At 37.0% G+C, this 6,047-nt stretch overlaps 1 non-coding gene across 1 annotated transcript; it reads right to left on the reverse strand.

Moving 5' to 3' along the window:
• Nucleotides 1–4,571: 4,571 nt before the first annotated feature.
• On the reverse strand, nucleotides 4,572–4,679 carry LOC112768677 (small nucleolar RNA R71). Its single transcript, XR_003186078.1, has one exon. It is a non-coding gene; the product is annotated as a small nucleolar RNA R71 (small nucleolar RNA).
• Nucleotides 4,680–6,047: the final 1,368 nt, after the last annotated feature.

Raw genomic sequence — 6,047 nt, forward strand, 5'->3', positions numbered from 1 at the left:
GAGGACGGGAAGTAGCCATTGACAAGGTGATGCCCAACATAAAGCTTGCCATGGAAAGGAGTATGAATGATTGGAAGAAGGCAATAGGAAATCAGAGGTTCAGGAGGAACAAAGCATCTTCATACGCTTATCTGAAATTCCTACCAATGAATTACATAAGTATCTCTATCTCTATCTTTATTTTATGTTGTATTTATCTTTTAATTATCAACTCTCCATCACCATTTGAATCCGCCTGACTGAGATTTATAAGATGACCATAGCTTGCTTCAAGCCGACAGTCTCCGTGGGATCGACCCTTACTCACGTAAGGTTAATTACTTGGAGGACCCAGTGCACTTGCTGGTTAGTTGTACGGAATTGTGACAAAGTGTGATTCACGTTTGAGAGCACCAAGTCCTTTGGCGCTATTGTTGATGATCACAATTTTGTGCACCAAGTTTTTGGCGCCGTTGCCGGGGATTGTTCGAGTTTGGACAATTGACGGTTCATCTTATTGCTTAGATTAGGTACTTTTCTTTTTATTTTTAAGAATGAATTCTAGAGTTTCAAGGTGATGTTCTTATCGTCACAAAAGCTGATTGATTCTCATCAATTTAGCTGCTGAATGTAATGTCCTGCTGAAGCTTTAGACTAATATTGCATGATTCCTGGAATTCTTATTAAAAGTTTTGAATCTCTTTACTCTCTTTTCCATATGATTTTTGCAAAATCACAAAAAAAATTTATAAAATCATAAAAATAAAAAATATTTTATCTTGTCAATTTTTAAGTTTGGTGTCTTTGATGAGCGGATAATTTATATGCTTTTTGGCATTGTTTTTAGTATGTTTTCAGTATATTTTAATTAGTTTTTATTATATTTTTTATTAGTTTTTATTTAAAATTCACTTTTCTGGACTTTACTATGAGTTTGTATATTTTTCTGTAATTTCAGGTATTTTCTGGCTGAATTTGAGGGACCTGAGCAAAAATCTGATTCAGAGGCTGAAAAAGGACTGCAGATGCTGTTGGATTCTGACCTTCTTGCACTCAAAGTGGATTTTTTAGAGCTACAGAAACTCAATTGGTATGCTCTCAATTGCGTTGGAAAGTAGATATTCTGGGCTTTCCAGCAATATATAATAGTCTATACTTTGCCCAAGATTTGATGGCCCAAACAGGCGTTTCAAGTCAGCTCAAGAATTCTGGCGTTTAACTCCAAAACTGGCACAAAAGCTGGAGTTAAATGCCCAAACTGGCACAAAAGCTAGCGTTTAACTCCAAGAAAAGTCACTACACGAAAATGCTTCAACGCTCAGCCCAAGCACACACCAAGTGGGTCTGGAAGAAGATTTATGCATTAATTACCTATTTCTGTAACCCTAGGCTACTAGTTTTCTATAAATAGGACCCTTTGCTATTGTATTTTCATCTATCTTTTACTCAGACTTTGATAGACATTTTCACATTTGGGGCTGGCCTCACAGCCATGCCTAGACCTTGTTCTTATGTATTCTCAACGGTAGAGTTTCTACACACCATAGATTAAGGTGTGGAGCTCTGCTGTTCTTCATGAATTAATACAAAGTACTATTGTTTTTCTATTCAACTCAAGTCTATTTCTTCTCCAAGATATTCATTCGTTCTTTAACTTGATTAATGTGATGATCTGTGACACTCATCATCATTCTCACCTATGAACATGTGCCTGACAACCACCTCTGTTCTATTAGCAATGGCTTGAATGCGTATCTCTTGGGTTTCTAATCTAAGATTGGAACCTTCGTGGTATAGGCTAGAATTATTGGCGGCCATTCCTGAGATCCGGAGTGTCTAAACCTTGTCTGTGGTATTCCGAGTAGGATCTAGGAAGGGATGACTGTGACGAGCTTCAAACTCGCGATTGTGGGGTGTGTGACAGACGCAAAAGGATCAATGGATCCTATTCCGACATGATTGAGAACCGACAGCTGATTAGCCGATGTTGTGACAGAGCATCAGGACCATTTTCACTGATAGGATGGGATGTAGCCATTGACAACAGTGATGCCCAATATAAAGCTTGCCATGGAAAGGAGTATGAATGATTGGAAGAAGGCAATAGGAAAGCAGAGGTTCAAGGGGAACAAAGCATCTTCATACGCTTATCTGAAATCCACCAATGAATTACATAAGTATCTCTATCTTTATTTTATGTTTATTTTCATCACCTTAAACTCCATAACCATTTGAATCCACCTGACTGAAATTTACAAGATGATCATAGCTTGCTTCAAGCCGACAATCTCTGTGGGATCGATCCTTACTCACGTATGGTTTATTACTTGGACGACCCAGTGCACTTGCTGGTTAGTTGTGCGGAATTGTGACAAAGAGTTATGCATGTTTGAGAGCTCCAAGCCTTTGGCGCCATTGTTGATGATCACAATTTCGTGCACCAAGTTTTTGGCGCCGTTGCCGGGGATTGTTCGAGTTTGGACAACTGACGGTTCATCTTGTTGCTTAGATTAGGTATTTTTTTTTCAGAATTTTTAAGAATGAATTTCTAGAGTTTCAAGGTGATGTTCTTATCATCACAAAAGCTGATTGATTTTCATCAATTTAGCTATTGAATGTAATGTCCTACTGAAGCTTGGCCAAACATGTCTAATCTTTTTAGACTGAAGCTTTAGACTAACATTGCATGATTCCTGGAATTCTTATTAGAAGTTTTGATTCTCTTTATTTTATTTTCTATATAATTTTCGAAAAAAATACAAAAAAATTTTAAAATCATAAAACCAAAAATATTTTCTGTTTCTTGTTTCAGTCTATTGTCTAATTTTAAGTTTGGTGTCAATTGCATGTCTTTATCCTTCTAATTTTCAAAAATTTATACATATTGTTCTTCATTGATCTTCAAGTTGTTCTTGATGATTTCATTGCTTTGATCTTCAAATTCTCTTGTTTTGTATGTTTTGTTGTTTCTTACATGCATTTTTACATTGTTATAGTCCTTAGTATACAAACTTTTAAGTTTGGTATCTTGCTTGCATTGTTTATTTGATCTTAGTTGCATTTTTTATTGATTCCCATCATCAAAAATTCAAAAATATTTTTTAAAACTATGTCTTTTCAAGTCAATAATACAGAGAATTGAAGATTCAGAACATTCAGCAGAGGAATCAAACAGAAAAAGCTGGGCGTTCAAAACGCCCAGTGAAGAAGGAAAACTGGCGTTTAAACGCCAGCCAGGGTACCTGGCTGGGCGTTTAACGCCCAAAAAGGTAGAGATTTGGGCGTTAAATGCCAGAATGGGCACCATTCTGGGTGTTTAACACTAGGATGACACTAGAGGGAAGATTTTGTTTTTAATTCACATTTTTTCAAGTTTTCATAATTTTTCAAAATCAAATCTTTTTCAAATCATATCTTTTCAATCATATCTCTTTCAAAATCAATTTCTTTCTATTTTATATTTATTTTTACTATTTTCAAAAATCCTTGCTTCAATTCAAGATTTATGTCAAAAATTTTCAAGTTGTTACTTGCCTATAAAGAAAGGATCAAATTTTAAATTTTAGAATCATATCTTCTAATTTCTTGTTAGTCAAGTAATCAACTTTAGTTTCAAAACTTTCTCTTTTTAATTTGATTTTCAATCATATCTTCTCAATCATATCTTTTCAATCACACCCTTTCTCAAAATTAATTTTCAATCATATCTTTTTAAATTTCAGATTTCAAAATCTTTTTCAAAAAAAATCACTTGATTTCTTTCCCAATCTTAGTTTTCGAAAATCTCAATCAAATTTTCAAATTTCTTTTTAATTATTTCAAAATCTTTTTAATTTATTTTTGAAAATTCTTTCCCTCTTTTCACATCCTTCTATTTAAGGGACTAAGACTCCTCATCAAGGTGCAATTCGAACTCTGTCCCTCTTGATAAAGTTCGAATTCCCTCTTCTCCACCTCCTCTTTCTATTCTTCTTTTCTTCTGACACTTCAAGGAATCTCTATACTGTGACATAGAGGATTCCATACTTTCTTGTTCTCTTCTCTTTCATATGAGCAGGAGCAAAGATAAAAGCATTCTTGTTGAAGCTGATCCTGAACCTGAAAGGACCTTGAAGAGAAAGCTAAGAGAAACCAAAACACAACTCTCTCTAGAGGGCCTAACAGAGCTTTTCAAAGAAGAAGAAACCATGGCATTCGAAAGCAACAACAATGCCAACAATACACGGAAAGTGCTTGGTGACTTTACTGCACCTACTCCTGATTTCTATGGGAGAAGCATCTCAATCCCTGCCATTGGAGCAAACAACTTTGAGCTTAAGCCTCAATTAGTTTCTCTAATGCAACAAAATTGCAAGTTTCATGGACTTCCATTGGAAGATCCTCATTAGTTCTTAGCTGAGTTCTTGCAAATCTGTGACACTGTCAAGACCAATGGGGTTGAACCTGAAGTCTACAGACTTATGCTCTTTCCTTTTGCTGTAAGAGACAGAGCTAGAACATGGTTGGATTCACAACCTAAGGAAAGCCTGAACTCTTGGGAAAAGCTAGTCAATGCCTTCTTGGAAAAGTTCTTTCCACCTCAAAAATTGAGTAAGCTTAGAGTAGAAGTCCAAACCTTTAGACAGAAGGATGATGAGTCCCTCTATGAAGCTTGGGAGAGATATAAGCAATTGATCAGAAGGTGCCCTTCTGACATGCTTTCAGAATGGAGCATCATAGGAATCTTCTATGATGGTCTGTCTGAACTATCCAAGATGTCATTGGATAGCTCTGCTGGAGGATCTCTTCATATGAAGAAGACGCCTGCAGAAGCTCAAGAACTCAGTGAAATGGTTGCAAATAACCAATTCATGTACACTTCTGAAAGGAATCCTGTGAATAATGGGACAACTCAGAAGAAGGGAGTTATTGAGATTGATACTCTGAATGCCATATTGGCTCAGAATAAAATATTGACCCAACAAGTCAATATGATTTCCCAGAGTCTTTCTGAAATGCAAGCAGCAACAGGCAGTACTAAGGAAGCTTCCTCTGAAGAAGAAGCTTATGATCCTGAGAACCCAGCAATGGAAGAGGTGAATTACATGGGAGAATCCTATGGAAACACCTATAATCCTTCATGGAGAAATCATCCAAATCTCTCATGGAAGGATCAACAGAGACCTCAACAAGGTTTCAACAACAATAATGGTGGAAGAAACAGGTTTAGCAATAGTACGCCTTTTCCATCATCTTCTCAGCAACAGACAAAGAATTCTAAGCAAAACCCCTCTGACTTAACAACCATTGTCTCTGATCTAATCAAAACCACTCAAAGTTTCATGACTGAAAATTGGAGGCACAATTGGGTCAGCTAAGTAAGAAAATTACTGAACTCCCTCCTAGCACTCTCCCAAGCAATACAGAAGAGAATCCAAAAAGAGAGTGCAAGACCATAACCAGATCTCACATGGCCGAACATGGAGAGGAGGAAGAGGCAGTGATTCCCACTGAGGAAGACCTCAATGGACGCCCACTGACCTCCATGGAGTTCCCTAATGAGGAACCATGGGAATCTGAGGCTCATTCTAAGATCATAGAGATTCCATTAAATTTACTTTTGCCATTCATGAGCTCTGATGAGTATTCTTCCTCTGAAGAGGATGAAGATGTCACTGAAGAGCAAGTTGCTAAGTACCTTGGAGCAATCATGAAGCTAAATGACAAGTTATTTGGTAATGAGACTTGGGAGAATGAACCTCCATTGCTCATCAAAGAACTGGATGACTTGACTAGGCAGAGATTACCTCAAAAGAGACAGGACACTGGAAAGTTCTCAATCCCTTGTACCATAGGCACCATGACCTTTGAGAAGGCTCTGTGTGACCTAGGGTCAAGCATAAACCTTATGCCTCTCTCTGTAATGGAGAAGCTAGGGATCATTAAGGTACAAGCTGTAAGAATCTCACTAGAGATGGCAGACAATTCAAAGAAACAAGCTTATGGACTTGTAGAGGATGTCTTGGTAAAGGTTGAAGACCATTACATCCCTACTGATTTCATAATACTAGAAACTAGGAAGTGTATAG

The sequence above is a fragment of the Arachis hypogaea genome, chromosome 17 (assembly GCF_003086295.3).
Source record: "Arachis hypogaea cultivar Tifrunner chromosome 17, arahy.Tifrunner.gnm2.J5K5, whole genome shotgun sequence".
Classification (NCBI taxonomy): domain Eukaryota; kingdom Viridiplantae; phylum Streptophyta; class Magnoliopsida; order Fabales; family Fabaceae; genus Arachis; species Arachis hypogaea.